The sequence below is a fragment of the Bufo gargarizans genome, chromosome 3 (genome assembly GCF_014858855.1).
Source record: "Bufo gargarizans isolate SCDJY-AF-19 chromosome 3, ASM1485885v1, whole genome shotgun sequence".
NCBI lineage: Eukaryota > Metazoa > Chordata > Amphibia > Anura > Bufonidae > Bufo > Bufo gargarizans.
In genome coordinates, this window is record NC_058082.1 from 581,771,189 (window position 1) to 581,787,826 (window position 16,638).

The 16,638-nt window shown below is 43.9% G+C and overlaps 1 long non-coding RNA gene across 1 annotated transcript in view; it reads right to left on the minus strand.

The window, feature by feature from the left end:
• Positions 1-5,151: 5,151 nt before the first annotated feature.
• Positions 5,152-16,638, minus strand: part of LOC122930710 — a 143,301-nt gene continuing 131,814 nt past the window's right edge. The window contains exon 3 of the long non-coding RNA XR_006388161.1: positions 5,152-5,405. This is a non-coding gene — a long non-coding RNA (uncharacterized LOC122930710). The remainder of the gene's footprint in view (positions 5,406-16,638) is intronic.

Sequence of the window (16,638 nt, forward strand, 5' to 3'; positions counted from 1 at the left end):
TGGATTTTAATTGGATTGGCGGGTAGGCCTGGCATTTGGATCTGCCAATCCACACCCTTACAGCATGGGTATTCCCTTCTACCTGAGGTGATAGCAGGTGAGGCCTGCTGTAATCAGGCCAGCATAAAGCGCCTCCCAGTATGTCAGTCTAGGGGTAGTGTGTAGGGTTGGACGATATCAAAAATATTCAGACGATAAAGATATTAAAAAAGTTATCGCGATAACGATATATATCGCGATAAATGCCCATTTAAAAGAAAAAAAAACACAAGGCGTTATACTGTATGGGGACAGCCACAGGGAGACGTTACACTGTATGGGGGCAGCCACAAGGAGACGTTACACTGTATGGGGGCAGCCACAAGGAGACGTTACACTGTATGGGGGCAGCCACAAGGAGACGTTACACTGTATGGGGGCAGCCACAAGGAGACGTTACACTGTATGGGGGCAGCCACAAGGAGACGTTACACTGTATGGGGGCGGCCACAAGGAGACGTTATACTGTATGGGGCAGCCACAAGGAGACATTATACTGTATGGGGGGCCACAAGGAGACGTTATACTGTATGGGGGCAGCCACAAGGAGATGTTATACTGTATAGGGGCAGCCACAAGGAGACGTTATACTGTATGGGGGCAGCCACAAGGAGACGTTACACTGTATGGGGGCAGCCACAAGGAGACGTTATACTGTATGGGGGCAGCCACAAGGAGACGTTACACTGTATGGGGGCAGCCACAAGGAGACGTTACACTGTATGGGGGCAGCCACAAGGAGACGTTATACTGTATGGGGCAGCCACAAGGAGACGTTACACTGTATGGGGGCAGCCACAAGGAGACGTTACACTGTATGGGGGCAGCCACAGGGAGACGTTACACTGTATGGGGGCAGCCACAGGGAGACGTTACACTGTATGGGGGCAGCCACAGGGAGACGTTACACTGTATGGGGCAGCCACAGGGAGACGTTATACTGTATGGGGGCAGCCACAGGGAGACGTTACACTGTATGGGGGCAGCCACAGGGAGACGTTACACTGTATGGGGCAGCCACAGGGAGACGTTATACTGTATGGGGGCAGCCACAGGGAGACGTTACACTGTATGGGGGCAGCCACAGGGAGACGTTGTTACCACTGTATGGGGGCAGCCACAGGAGACGTGTTACACTGTATGGGGGCAGCCACCGGGAGACGTCGTTACACTGTATGGGGGCAGCCACAGGGAGATGTCGTTACACTGTATGGGGGGCCACAAGGAGGCGTTACACTGTATGGGGGGCCACAAGGAGGCGTTACACTGTATGGGGGGCCACAAGGAGGCGTTACACTGTATGGGGGGCCACAAGGAGGCGTTACACTGTATGGGGGGCCACAAGGAGGCGTTACACTGTATGGGGGGCCACAAGGAGGCGTTTACACTGTATGGGGGGCCACAAGGAGGCGTTACACTGTATGGGGGGCCACAAGGAGGCGTACACTGTATGGGGGGCCACAAGGAGGCGTTACACTGTATGGGGGGCCACAAGGAGGCGTTACACTGTATGGGGGGCCACAAGGAGCGTTATAATAAGGTCTTATGGGAGCGAGGAGGAGGGAGAGTCAGGGCGGCCGCTGCAGGAAGTAGTAGGTTTATAATTTCGTCATCAGACAGAGCACACACTAGTGAGACAGCCGCAGAAAAAGTCTCTCCAGAGACACCAGTACTCACACAGGGGATCGCCAGTTCGCCACACACAGAGCCGGCACTGGTGGATGACGACGTCAGATGGTGGGTGGAGACTTGACTAAGGGAGGCGGAGCAAGAAGGAGGCAGGCCAGGAGCGAGAGGAAGTAATTACCCAGCGCTATGCAAGGTGCAGGGGCGGGCGGACGCACGTTTAGAAGAGGTCTGACCGCTTTGATGATGTCAGAAAATACCGCGGTATTTAGGAAACGGCGATATCGCCATATCGCCGTTTTTTTAATACCGCGGTATATCGTGATACCGGTATATCGCCCAACCCTAGTAGTGTGTGTGTGATCCTGGAGCAGAGGGTTGGCTGAGGGGCCACGAGGCTAGGCGATAGCCTGAACTTTGGTGGACGAGGTGACGCCTCTGAAACAAGAATCACGAGGCCAGAGTCGGAAGGACTACTGGGCCACAATCCCCCTAAAGGGAATTAAAGTGTCACAGCCTGGAGGTGGCTGGACTGTATGGCTGAGGAAAGCCGCATTTGTGTTCCATGAACATGGCTCTCTAGGTGAGTCAGGGATACATTTATGTGTTTAGTTAGAGCCTAGCCGGGCAAGGGTTTGTTATTTTGTGTGGATGTTGAACGTGATAAGTTGAAGCTGTGACTTCGTAACCTGTGCTTTGCTGAAGTGTCTGAAATAAAGCAAGAGTTTGGACATTATAACCGTGTCTGCAAAGATATCTGTGCCCCCCCCCCCAAAAAAAAAGAGGATCCTGTACAATATATATATCGTATAATCTATATATCCTCTGTATAGAGTGTTCTGCTAATAGCTGATAACAGATAGCACAAAACAACAATGGAGCACCAGACACAACAGCAGTGACTACCGACCAGGACTTGATCTGTATCCGCTACTTTGCCACAACTAAAGGACCTGTGATGACGTCACCATTATGTGATCAGTGCAGGAGGGGGCGGTGCTCAGCAGTGGAGGGGCAGGAAGGGGTGGGGAAGGACCTGTGATTATGTCATGTGACATGAGGGGGCTGAGCTTTGTGTGGAGGGGAAGAAAGTGGAGAAAATCTGGATTCAGTGTGAGAGTCAATGACATGCTGGAAGTTGTAGTTCTCGCCTCTTGCACATTCTTGCTGTAATATCCTCTGATATCACTTAATAACAGTCTGGAAATGCTGGGGGTTGTAGTTATCTTCTCTTATACCTCCTCCCTGTAGTGTTCTATTGTAAATGTGGGTGGTCTTGACTAGCCATGGGGGGGGGGGGGGGGGGAGGTTGCAGTGAAACCGCTAGGGGCAGGGGGGCCCATTGATTGTAATGTTTCTGCAGCGTCCCACTCAGGACACGTGGGAACTGCAAAATTACTGTGAAACGCCATTATCATATTGCATGTCATTTTGTATTACACCTGTTGTATCCCTGTTCATAGGCTGGTCTGGTGTAATTTATACATCCCACCACTAGATGGGGATAGCACTTACTCCATATAAATACTTACGTCAGGCATAGTGTAGAGGGAGAAGGTAGAGAAAGGAGAGGAGTGTAGAGAGGAGTAGAGACAGTTGTAAAGCTGAGGCTGATGCCGCAATGAGGTAGAGCCAAGGTATGAGGCGCAGGAGAGCATTTTCCTCCTGTGATCCTCTTAGTTCCTACATCCTACAACCAGAGGATAGTGTTTGTGTCCCTGGAAGAAAACCAAGCTAAAAGAGAGACATCGGTGATAACAGCCACTACCTAAGGCTTACCTGGCACCTTTGCACATGGTGGAGGACAATCTAGCTACAGGCAGCCTCACCATACATTGAAGAATACAGATTAGGTACCTGTACAAGGGCTTGGAAGATACAGAAACAATAGGACTAAGCATACCAATAAGTATTACAGGCAACCTCACCAAATTACACTGGTTTAGAAAGGACCTTGAAGCTAAGTTAAAAACCCAGCCAAACCTATTAACAGTGGATCAACAGAATTCCTCTAAATTGCAAAGGACTGTATTCTGTCTGGATGTATATGCCGCAACTGGAACCAGCTTCAGTAAAAGTTGTGAGTTGTATCCTACCACTGTCTACTTCATTCTTCAATTTAATTACAACTGGTTGTAGCACCATTAACGGTACTGGCGTCACGACAAATACCACCAAGGCACCCAGCCGCCACAAGCACCCTAAACACCACTGCTATCAAGGGCACCTCAACCTCCATCTAGGCTGGTGCTTCCCTACCACAGGGCGTGCCCCGGAGGATTTCATGCTGTCTTCCTCAACACTGTGCTGCCGGCCCAGGGAGGCTTTCTGCTAACCGTGAGTAAACCGATGAACTGTGTTATTATTTCTCTCATCGGCCCACCGTGCACCTCACGTGTTGCCCCTGCGGTTCTGGCTGGCTGCATTTCTTATTTTTCTACCCCTAGTAGCTGCATCTTCCTCCCCTCTCCTTAGACTTATATGGGCAGTACGTGTCTCCTCTCTCTCACTGCAGCTCACGCCTCCATCACCTGCCCTCTCCATAGCCTTCTTTAGACAGTAAATTTGGGTTTACACGGGGCAATACAGCGGCCAATTGTAGGGAAGGAAGTGTTCCTTGCCGACAGTCAGATGCTCGTTTAGTGGAGGAGACACATTTACCTGTAGCGATCTCCTACACAGTATGAGGACGAGGATCGATATAGTGATCTCTCTTCCTTATACAGAATCATTGCTTCTGAGCAGCAGATCACTGTTTAGACCACACGATCTGCTGCCCAGAAGCCATGATCAGCGGTGCCTTTGCGAGCGATAGGATCACCCGATGAATGAGCGAAATGCCAGGTGATCAGAGGCACATTCAGACAGGCATATTGTCGAGAATGACCACATGAAAAATCCAATTACCGTTCTTCATCAGGTTATTGGCTGTACTTTTACACTCTTGTTAGCGATAATCTGCCCAATGTTTGTGCAGTTTAAAGGGGCCTTTAAGGTAACATGTAATCTGATCCTTCAGTGAGCTGACAGCCATCTTGTCTTTCAGAGAAAGAAGAATGTTAGTTTAGGAGGTGGGAGAAAGAAGTATTTTTCTCTGATAAGATATATTGCAAAGTTTCTTATATTAAAATTTCACATCTGTATTATTAACTTCTGCAAAGTTTGCAGAAACAATAATAATAATTTTTGTCACACTTTTCAAAATTGTCAAAGAAAGTGCAAAAAATACAGAGGAAGATCAAAGCAGGATCGGTAAATAAATGTATTGCATTACTTCTAGTTTTTTCAGTTTTACCTAATTGATTGATTTTTAGATTTTAGAATACCACTTTAAATCCATTTTCAGCAACGAACTGTGATTTACGTTGTCCCCCCCTGGTGGGCAGTTCTGGCATTTTTAATAAAATATCTAATTTTTCATAAAAAGTTCTGTGTAGACAAAATGTGTGTGCGACCATCTTCATCACAGCAATGTAAAATGTTTGAAAGTTTATTTTTACCCATCATATTTTCTGCCATATGAAATAAACACGGTTAGTGTCTGAACCTCGTAAACTTGTAACTGGTAAAGAAAAATACCCTGGAGGCCACTGTAGACACATAGATGTGGCATCTGCTTCTCTGAGGAAGCTGACATTGTCTGTCCCTTCTAATTAAAGACCTGGTTTTCACAGTTTCTCGTGACGCTGGGGTACACTCACTGAAACATCTGTTGCCTTAGAAGAAGAATATATTCCCACCTGGAACAGTAAGAACACAGTACATAATTAAAATGCACCCGGCAACTCCTACAATAGACTGAAAGTAACAAGCAAAAGCAGAGATAGCAAATCATATATGATACAATGTAATTTTTTATTTTATTTAAGTAGAATATTAACGTATTATGTAATATCTTATCCGCTTAACTTTCATTTACAGGCAGTCAGGATGCAAATTAACATAAGATTGAATTCTTTGAAGATCCACCTGTAAAAAAGATGTAATGTCATGGCCACTAGGGGTCTCACTTCCACCTATGGTGAAGTCCACTGTCTATCGTCAGGCAAGATTCATCCCTAGTAACGGAGACTCAGAAGATGGCTGAGAGGAAGTAGGGGGCGTGCACGAGCTAGCTGAGATCCTGAGGAAGTAATGATGTCATGTCTGCCCATAGGGGATGTGCGGGGAGGCAGAGAGGATGGGAGTGGTGGTGGTGGCAATGAGGGTGGTCACAGTCCTCATGTTGGCTAACCCTGCTTCTGCGCTTCCCCAAGCCGGGCGTGCAGTGTTTGGAGGGACACAACTCTTCTTCCACTTGAGGCACTCTCTACATTTTGAAGTCTCCTGTCTGGTGGTCATTGGGGTGTCCTTGATGTTGGGTACATGGGTAGAGGAGGGCAAGGCAGGCGAGGAGGTGAATGTGGAGACCAATTACCAGGTCGGCTTGATTATAGTAAAATAAATGGGGTCATTTGTTAAACTGGTGTAAAGTAGAATTGGCTTTCATCTTTCACCTTTGACAGCTCCTTTGGAAAACAAAAGGTGGAATTTAAGCCAGTTCTAATTTTACACCAGTTTAAAGGGATTCTGTCACCTCTTTTCGCCGCTAGCACGTCCGCAATATACCTGTCCCATAGCTCTGTCTGGTTTTATTGAGTGTTAAAAATTATTTTATATATATATGTAAATCAGCCTGGTAAGGAGCCCAAGGGGCTGCACTCACCGTTCTGGAGCCCAGCCACGTCCCCCTGTGAAGGAGCCCAGCACCGCCTGTATCCACGAATCTCCTCCTTGCTCACAAAGTCAGATCGCTGTAATCTCGCGGTGCGTGAGCTCGCGCCTGCGCAGTGCCGGCATAGTGTTCCTTCCCTATGCTGGCATCAGCCTCAGGGAAGGAACTGCGCATGCGCGAGCTCGTGCACCGCGAGATTACAGAATCCCTTTAATAAATGACCCCAAAAGTCTCTCTTTTATTGAATACATTATGGGCTTCACAGTACAATTACAAGCTTTTTTCTTTCTTTCTTTTATAAGCCTGTCTACTCCCCTGAGAATTTTAAAAACTGTCAGACAACCCTTTGTATACAACCCAATGTACACTGTTCTACATTAAGCTTAAAGGGGTAGTCTCACTTCAGCAAATAGCATTTATTATGTAGGGAAAGTAAAGACAAGCCACTTACTAATGTATTGTGATTGTCCATGTTGTCTCCTTTGCTGGCTAGATTTATTTTTCCATCACATTATACACTGCTCGTTTCCATGGTTACAACCAACCTGCAATCCATCAGCGGTGGTCATGATTGCACACTATAGGAAAAATCGTCGGACTCTCTGGTGGCCGACACAGTGGCACTGCATATAGGCTGGCACTTTTTCCTATTCCTTTGTGTCCGTCTCTTTCTTTTCCCGTACAGAAGGAACTGTGCTGTGCTCTCTGAACAGTCCCCCAAGTACAGGTATTGTGAACAAACAGATCTCTGTTGGGGTGGAAGTGCTGGGCCACACCAAGACTGGTGAGAAGAACCTTCATGGTGTGTATGAACAGTGTTGTCTGAGAGCACCAGAAGTCAGACTGGGTGATGCTGCCACCTAGTGGACACAATAATTATGCCTCCGTTAAACTAGAGGAGACATGATTATTACAGGCTTCACACTACCTGCAATGTGGGCTTTCCCTTCCTCAGAAAATGAAATGCTGTAAACATTATTGAAACAGAAATTGCTGCCAGCTCGAATAAGTTAACACCGAGCTGAAACATATGCGTAATATTCAGAATTAAGGGAGGAGTACATTGTAGAAGGAGAGGGAATAGAAGGAAAGCGAGAACCTTCCCCCAATAAGCAGTTTTGCAAATTGCTATTTTTATAGTTTTCTTTTTTTCTGTTACATTGAAACAAAAGTTCATATGGTGTTAATATATAAAAGCTAACCAGCCGGAAGCTTTCCATTTTATCTTTCACATTTGGAGATTTTTAGCTATGGGTTTTACATTTAGTAAACGAACCCCAAGGTCCCCCAAAGTCGGTGTGAGGTTTTAATGAACCTCTCCTACACTGAGAGAGAAGCACATGTTTCAAGGTTAATTTAACATCTTCTAGGAAATGTACATATGAGACCAGCAATTATCTCAGAAAAAAGGCTGCTGGTTACACTTACCTGTTAATGAGGCTGGATAACCCATCTGCATGCCAATGCCCTGGTGGCACCTAAAGGCAGACAGCTGTTCCCAACCTATAATCCAGGCATTGCATCAGATGGACCCACAGTGAATGTGTATTAATGGGCTCTAAACCCCAAGAGCTTACACTCCTACAACATTATTTACTGCCTTGGAGTAAAAATGTGTCCAATTTTTGACAATTTTCTAAAGAAGTACTCCCAGACTAGATAACATTTGGCCTATAAATCTCTATGGTTTAAAGGTCGGGTCTGTGTTGAGAACTGAGATAGGGCTCAGTCCACATCTGCACTGGAGCTTCTGTTGCGGAGTCTATCAAAGCTATTGTATTGCATCCCTACAGAGCTACATTATTACCTGTTACAACGACCGACTTCCAGGATAAGTCAGTTGGGTCTGTTGGTGTCTCCAGTATCAACTTTGCAATTGATCTGGCAGAACATTGTGACTTTGATTATAATTTGAAAACACAATGCAAGAGTGCCCAATGCCTAATGTTCACCCCGGACCTCTCTATTGACCCTTTATTGTCTGCTGTGACCTCGGACCATGTAATATATAGCTGGTACTCCGCCAGCACCAACCTCGGCCTGTCCCTGACTACAATTTTGCCTTTCCCCTTGGTGGTCTAGTCTGTCTCTTGATCTTCAGGGGTCAGTTGTCAATCACACAGAGACTACTCCAGGAGGCAGCAGCCTGGTGGTTCCTCTGCAGAGAAGTCCAGATCTCAGTACAGGCGTTAAAGGGTGAATACCAGTGGACGCCCTTAGGATTAGCCGATAGTCAAATCTGTTGGGTGACACAGTGGTCCCGCCCCAACACCTAATGTGTTTGTTACGTTAGGGTAAAGCTACCTATTAGGCATATGGCATGTTGCTGCTTCGGAACATCCTGGCCAAGTGTCATCAAGATTTGCTTATTTCTAATTTATTTCTAAATTATCCTAATGGTAATTGGCTCATGTGGAAGAAGATGAGGACTTAAGGGTGTATTAGACACCCCAATCAGGCAGACGATCAGCCAGCAATCGCCTGCTCGCTAGCGGAGGAGACCACTGCTATTACATGCAGCAATCTCCTCAGCAACATGGGGAGGAACGATCGCTATGTCATCACTTGTCCCCATGCTGTACAGTGGTCTGCCAGCGGCAGATTGTAATTAGACAGCACGTTCTGCCGCCGGCAAATCCTGATCTTTCAGCATGCTAAAAGATCTGGATTGCTTGATGAATCAGCATTTGCTTGTTCATCGACATCGAGCAATCGACTGCAGTATTACACTGCAAGATGATCATGATGATCATCAGACAGAAAATCTGCCTGTCTAATACACACTTTAGGTACCTAGCTGATAAGGTTGAATTAAGACGAAGGTCCATCAAGTACAGTATAATCCTAATGCATTGATCCAGAGGAAGGTAAAGAAACCCCCAATAAGGCAGATCCCTAGATCAGCTTCCAAGAAGACCAATGATTTATCGTTGATCTCCATCTATCGTCCCACTGTAAAACTCATTGTTATTGGTGGCACGATCGGGAAATGTAAGTTCTGCTGAGAGATACATTTCTTCCCAGTGCAAGGCTCTCACAAGGACCATCACTAATTATCATTGACGTTCTTTGTCCAGTGGAGAACATCTTCAAGGATCAAACTGAGGGAAATGTCTGTCAGATCCCCAAAATCAATGTACAGATTTTTTTGTATCAGGTTTAAAAAATGGTGGCGTGTAAGTGGCCTTTAAAGCCATATCATATGTGCAACCTCTGCAGGCTGAGTCCACTACCACCTTAAAGGGGTTTTCCAGGCTTTTAATATTGATTACCTATCGTCAGGATAGGTTATCAATATCAGATAGGTAGGGGTCTAATACCCGGCACCCCCGACGATCATCTGTATGATGAAGAGAAGTCTCCTGTCTCACTTCCTGCTCGCCGCTGCTATGTAGACAGCAAGCAGGAAGAGGAACAAGAGACGGCATGCGCACATGATGTAACCTGATGTAAACAGTGCTCCGTCAGTCCTAATTGAAATTAATGGGTTGGTAGACCAGCATGCACACTACTGCTCCATTAAGAGATGGCACCAGTGCAGTATTTCCCAACCAGTGTGCCTCCAGCTGTTGCAAAACTACAACTCCCAGCATGCCCGCACAGCCAAAGGCTGTCCAGGCATGCTGGGAGTTGTAGTTTTGCAACAGCTGGAGGCACACTGGTTGGGAAACACTGCACTAGTGGACTAGGGATCCAAGCAGTCAGACCCCAGAGTTATTCTACATTTATTGCCTGTCCTATGGATGCCTATAAAATACTTTTGGTGGGATAACTCCTTTAAGTGATTTGAGAGGACACGACGTACCTACAAGAGCGCTTTCTTATAGTTGTAATTACTGTAAACTCTGAAAACAATCATGCATATTTTTGTAGGGTAGTAACAGAGCAGGGAGGTCGTAGGATTCGGGCTTTGACCCACATAACTGTAAATAACGTTATAATGAGCTGTGAGAATTGTAATGTCTTATAACAGCTTCATCTGCCATACTCACATTGAAGTGCAAAAGTCTTATTCTAATGAAACAGCCAATTTCCACATCATACGGACCTCTTCTTTCATTTGGAAATCCCATTTGAATTATTAATGGTAAGTGTTATTAGACTGAATTAATGCGTTAACTCGTTGAATTTTAATAGGATGTAAAAAGTAACATTTCTTCAGAAAGTAACAGCAGCAGTGGGACAAACATCTGTCCCCACTGAAGAGAAGATCGTCACTTTGCTTCTTATTGACATAAGGACATCACAAAATGACACAAAAAGCCTGGCAAGACTGAAGGCCTATCTTCCAGGTATACAGGAATGGGGCATATATCTTCTAGACTTGAGATGAGTGAATTTCTTGAAATTTGTTTTGGGTCTGATTTGACTGAATTTGTTCAAAAATTCATTTCAAGAATTAAAGGCTATGTACACCTTTGGAGGCATTTTTTATTATTACATTGTTCCTATATTGAGCTAAAAAATCTTTTTTTTTCAATTGGTCTTTATTAAAAATATGAAATCCTTTTTTGTGTACATAGCTGATATGCTGTAGTAGTAGCCTGTGGATTTTCTGTCTTTTCCGCCATCTGGGGAGCAGACAGACTCCTTATCTCTGCTCTCTGACATTATAAACACTCATTAAAGCTCAATTCTTATCTTACTGGTCAGAATGTGGCTTAAATAAGTGTTTATGACCTCTTAGTATTTTAGGGATGAGGTTTATTAGATGACTGACACAAAGTGAAAGTACCGGTCACACAGCTAGAAAAACAGTTAACCCTTTGTGACAGAATGGCTCAATATTTTTAATAAAGGCCAATTGAAAATATGATTTTTTATCCAAAAATTAGTAAAATGCAATCATAAAAAATTGCCTCCAAAGGTGTACATAGCCTTTAATTCTACACGATTCAAAAGTGCTCCAATTGGCCTGAAACTTAGTGTATGACACTCTGAGGTCTCACAGGGCTCATATTTTGAAACTGACATATATAGCTATGGATAAACGCATGGTAGATGGTGTTAAAAAACAACATGTTTAAAAACACACTGCGCCATAACATTTGTTACACTTTTTAAAATTAAAAATGTTCCAAACATTGTCTGTTATTGGGGACAGATGCTATTTAACCACTTCACATCCGCCCATAGTATATAAACGTCCTATGGGTGGAAGCGCTGTGTATACAGATCAGGAAGTGCTATGCGCTTCCTGTCTCAGCGGTCATGTGACCGCCAGGGCCGGGAGAGTGCAGGAGCTGTCGGGTCTGTCTTCTACAGACCTCGATCAGCCCTGCACTGAGGCTGTACAGCGTTGTATTCTGCTCCTCTCTGGGGGCTGTATTTCCCCTGCAACTGGGGCTACTATGTCAAATGTAAATGTCCCCCAGAAGTCTTGTATGACCTTATGGGGGATGCAAAGTATAAAATAAAAAAAAAAAAAAAAAAACAATAAAGTTTTTAAAAAAGAAATAAAAAAAAGAAGGTTTCACATGTAAAAAAAAAATTCCCAAATTAAGTAATTAAAAAAAGTTAAAAATAAAAATATTAAAATAAAAGAGACATATTTGGTATTGCCGCGTCCGTAATGAGCGGCTCTATAAATGTATCACATGATCCACCCCGTCCGATAAACACCATAAAAAAATAAATTAAAACTATGTAAAATAAAAGCAATTTTTGTCACCTTAAATCAAAAAAAGTGCAACTCCAAAAAGGCGAATGTCCCACAAAATTGTACTAATAAAACCATCACCTCATCCCGAAAAAAATTAGCCCCTACATAAGAAAATCGCTCAAAAAATAAAAAAAACTATAACTCTCATAACATGGAGACATTAAAACCTCATTTTTTTTGTTAAAAAAACGCTATTATTGTGTTAAAGTGAAATAAATAAAAAAGTATACATATTAGGTATCGCCGCATCTGTAAAAAATAGCTTTATATAAAATATCACATCACCTAACCCCTCAGGTGAACACCATAAAAAAATAAAATAAACACAGTGGCAAAAAAAACATATTTTGTCACCTAACATCACATAAAAAGCAACACCAAGCGATCAAAAAGTCGTATTCCCCCCAAAATAGTAGCAATGAAACCGTCACCTCATGCTGCAAAAAATTAAAACCTAAGACAATCGGTTAAAAAAAGCTATGGCTCTCAGACTATGGAGACACTAAAACATATTTTTTTGGTTTCAAAAATGCTATTATCAGGCTATGGGCACTGGTGGTGCTGGGGAGGCAAGATTGGGCAGAGTTAAATTTTTAGCCAGATTTATAATTGCAAGTTTTTTTTGTAAGTCGCAAAACAGTTTGCAAGTGTTCTCCAGTTCCTTGGGAGGGGGGTACAGACTGACAGAGTCTCTGTAAGGGCTCATGCACACGACCGTTGTTGTTTTGCATTCATTTTTTTCAAGGATCCGTTGTTCCGTATCTGAGTTTTTTTTTCCTCTGATTTAAGTCCTCTTCCGTTCAGTTATTCCACAAAACATATATGTATGTTTTCCGTATGCGATCCATTTTTTATGGATCGGAAACGGAAACAGTAACTTATAAATCACCAAACAAATGAGCAATATGGGCTGGGTATAGCATTTCTATGGATCGGCAAAATACGGATGACATACGGATGTGTTCAATATTTCTTGCGGACCCATTGACTTAAATGGGGCCCTGGACCGTGATTTGCGGACAATAATAGGACATGCACTACTTTTTTGCAGCACTGAAATACGGAAACGGAATGCACACGGAGTACCTTCCCTTGTTTTTGCGGACCCATTAAAGTTAATGGTTTCGCATACGGTTTGCAAAAAAAAACGGAACGGAAGCGGAAAGAAAATACGTTTGTGTGAATGAACCCTAATAAATATTATTATACTTTAGACTGAAAAATCTAAAGGTATTTTGTGCAAAAATCTTTAAAAACTGACATACAACATTTTTACAATAAAAGAGTATTTATAGTGGCTCACCGACTCTATCAGCATAGAAATGGTGCTCTGACCTAAGTGACTCACCCAGTCGCTGAAAAACCTTAACAATATAATAGGCAGGCACTCAACATCTGGTATACTTAAGTCAGATATGAATTGTTGTATACAAAATCCTAATTTATTCTGGCAATATCAAATACATATCAACTTAAAACCCCAGCATAAAATACATAAATAATACAATCCCAAAAATGCAAAAATTGTAAAAATAAAATGTGGTTGGATCCATATAGTTTTAAGGCATATATAGAATTGCAGGTTCAACAAGCCAAATGGAGGTTTAAAAGAATGTTGACTTCCAAAGATCGTCCTTTATTTATACATATATGAGACAGGGTGTATAGTTCTTTTTATGATCCCCACAGTCCGGTATAGGTTTTAGTACACATCCATATACACTCACCTAAAGAATTATTAGGAACACCATACTAATACGGTGTTGGACCCCCTTTTGCCTTCAGAGCTGCCTTAATTCTATGTGGCATTGATTCAACAAGGTGCTGATAGCATTCTTTAGAAATGTTGGCCCATATTGATAGGAAAGCATCTTGCACTTGATGGAGATTTGAGGGATGCACATCCAGGCCACGAAGCTCCCGTTCCACCACATCCCAAAGATGCTCTATTGGGTTGAGATCTGGGGACTGTGGGGGCCATTTTAGTACAGTGAACTCATTGTCATTTTCAAGAAACCAATTTGAAATGATTTGAGCTTTGTGACATGGTGCATTATCCTGCTGGAAGTAGTCATCAGAGGATGGGTACATGGTGGTCATGAAGGGATGGACATGGTCAGAAACAATGCTCAGGTAGCCCGTGGCATTTAAACAATGGCCAATTGGCACTAAGGGGCCTAAAGTGTGCCCAGAAAACATCCCCCACACCATTACACCACCACCACCAGCCTGCACAGTGGTAACAAGGCATGATGGATACATGTTCTCATTCTGTTTACGCCAAATTCGGACTCTACCATTTGAATGTCTCAACAGAAATCGAGACTCATCAGACCAGGCAACATTTTTCCAGTCTTCAACAGTCCAATTTTGGTGAGCTCGTGCAAATTGTAGCCTCTTTTTCCTATTTGTAGTGGAGATGAGTGGTACCCGGTGGGGTCTTCTGCTGTTGTAGCCCATCCGCCTCAAGGTTGTGCGTGTTGTGGCTTCACAAATGCTTTGCTGCATTCCTCGGTTGTAACGAAGTGGTTATTTCAGTCAACGTTGCTCTTCTATCAGCTTGAATCAGTCGGCCCATTCTCCTCTGACCTCTAGCATCAACAAGGCATTTTCGCCCACAGGACTGCCGCATACTGGATGTTTTTCCCTTTTCTCACCATTCTTTGTAAACCCTAGAAATGGTTGTGCGTGAAAATCCCAGTAACTGAGCAGATTGTGAAATACTCAGACCGGCCCGTCTGGCACCAACAACCATGCCACGCTCAAAATTGCTTAAATCACCTTTCTTTCCCATTCTGACATTCAGTTTGGAGTTCAGGAGATTGTCTTGACCAGGACCACAACCCTACATGCATTGAAGCAACTGCCATGTGATTGGTTGACTAGATAATCGCATTAATGAGAAATAGAACAGGTGTTCCTAATAATTCTTTAGGTGAGTGTACTGTACATATTGTTAGTTTCAGCAATTCATTCACTCAAACAACTTGTTATTTTTAGTTCTAAGGTTTCCACATAAAACTTTGTTGGTGAAATCTGTGCAAAATGATGTAACAAAATATCACAAACTTAAAAATGCTGCTGGCTTTCCATTATATTCATACATATGCAGAGTATTATGGGTGTATTAGTGGGAGTGTGTGGTTAGTTTGGTTATCGTACTCACTATTAAGTTGTCCTTTATATTGCTGATTTCAGTGGCGTCCCACCCGATAATCAGCTCACTCACCCCGCTTCTTTCAATGGCTGTGTTCTCCGCAGCACCAGCTGTTGGGTGCCGAGGTTGGCGTCCCACGTGATGTGGGTTGTATCACGTGACTGTTTTACCTTCGGGTCAGCCGTTCACATACTTTCAATAGTTATGTCCTCCGTAGCATTGGCTGCTGGGTGCCGAAGTTAACGTCCCACGTGGTGTGGGTTGTGTCACGTGGCAGTTTTGCCCTCGGATCGGCCGTTCAGATGCCACGCTGCTCCTGTAGTCCAAATATAATAAGCATAGGACCTTTAATGGATTAAGTTCTTCTAAATCAGATGTGGGTATTGGTGGGAGTCTTAATTATTTTGCCAGATGCGTTTCGAGGTACTACGACCTCTTTCTCAGTGGCCTTATTCTAAAATACAAGACTTCCCTTTATATACCTGCAGTAGCCAGACCCGCAGGGTATTGCGATTGTGAGGTCACGGTTAACGGGCAAGCGAGGGTTACTCACAGTTTTGTAGGAAAACCCTGGGCAGGCATACGACAGTAAAGGAAAGGCTGGCACAGGAGTCCTCTGGGGCACACTGATGGTGGATGAGGTGCCCTGGATGTTGAAGGTGTTTAATGTGCCTGGGGCAAGGTCCCTTTAAGAAACGTGACGCCAGTGCCTGTAACGGTGGCACACCGATTTATAGTTGTAGTAAATGAGGAACACGATGGTATGGTGAACCAAACTTTGCTTTACTGAGAAACAATTCAACTTTGTACATTTCAGCTTCAGTTCCACATTGCAGCAGTAACGATTTGCAGGCTTTTTATAAATGGCAGATAATGTTCTTTGCAAGATACTCAAAGGGTAACAACAACACTCACAGACCAGGCTGCACTATTCTTTAGTTATTCTGGCTGGATGTATTCCAAGGCCCGTATGCCCTAATACTGGCTTTTATCCTTGGTAGCAATCTTCCTCAGGTATATGTCCTTGCTTTACACTTATAATCCTTCTGCCCTTCAGCTTACTTGACTAGCTGGTACACTGGCTCTGCTCTGCTTGTGGGAACTGCAGGTTTCTCCCAGGAGGCAAACTCTTGTCTTGGGGTGACTCTTCTGAGCTAACATAGGCTCAGGGACTTCAGGCTGGCTAGACTGCACTACTAGCCACCTGGACTGCACTGCACTCCCCTGTCTGGGCCTAACTATATATATCCAGGGCTCTCTAGCTCCCTCTAATGTTTAGGAGGCTAAACTACAACCTAATAGGCCTGCTACCCAGATAACACAGGGAAATGAACATAAAAACATTACATTAATACAATAGGCATATTAACCCTTGTGTAGTGCCCACATTTACCTAGTGGGACACTACATACCCACTTAAAACCTGACCAAAAACCCAGC